The following is an 837-nucleotide window of genomic DNA, read 5'->3' as shown; positions in this document are numbered from 1 at the left end:
CATGTTTAGGTGGAACTTCTTCTATTCAAGTTTGTGCCCATTTCCTCTTGTCCTGTCCCTGGGCACCACTGAAAAAAGACTGACCCCACCCTCTTGACACCCTCCCTTAAAGCATTTATAAGCATTCATCAGATCCCCCCTCAGCCTTCTCCAGACTAAAAAGCCCCAAGTCCCTCAGCGTCTCCTCATAAGGGAGATGCTCAAGTCCCCTCATCATCTTTGTAGCCCTCTGCTGTCCCCTCTCCAGCAGTTCCCTGTCCTTCTGGAACTGGGGAGCCCACAACTGGTCCCAGTGCTCCAGATGGGGCCTCCCCAGGGCAGAGCAGAGGGGCAGGATGACCTCCCTCCACCTGCTGGCCCCGCTCTTCCCGATGCCCCCCAGATGAGTTGTGCAGCATTTGAAGAAGAGGTGCAATATTCTCTGGAAGGACCTGCAGACCCAGGAAGAGGAGGCGGGTGTCGGGCAGGTATCACAGCCAGGGCTCGGGCGGGGGGCTGACCCCCACAGACCCCAGAGTGTGCCCTCCAGATAAGAGATCCAAAGTGGGGGAAACACAGCGTTAGAAAAAATCAGGTAATGTGGTAAATTCTAGATGAAAACTCAACAGAAAGAATTCCTCAGAAACCCTAGACGTCACATTTTTTATGGGATGTATAAAGGCCATAAAACATGTCAAGAAAATGTACCTTTTTACACAAATTGAGACGTTTCCATTTTCTCCAGAATATTGCACCTCCGTTTACAGACACAGGTCGCTGCAAGATAGCGAGATACTGCTTTATTTCCACCACTATTTAAGGACAGCGATTTCATTCCTCTCTTCCCCCCCTCCCCCC

The sequence above is a fragment of the Calidris pugnax genome, unplaced genomic scaffold, assembly GCF_001431845.1.
Source record: "Calidris pugnax isolate Ruff unplaced genomic scaffold, ASM143184v1 scaffold41, whole genome shotgun sequence".
Taxonomy (NCBI): domain Eukaryota; kingdom Metazoa; phylum Chordata; class Aves; order Charadriiformes; family Scolopacidae; genus Calidris; species Calidris pugnax.
The sequence above is the reverse complement of the archived record's forward strand: the minus strand, read 5'-3'. Positions refer to the sequence as shown.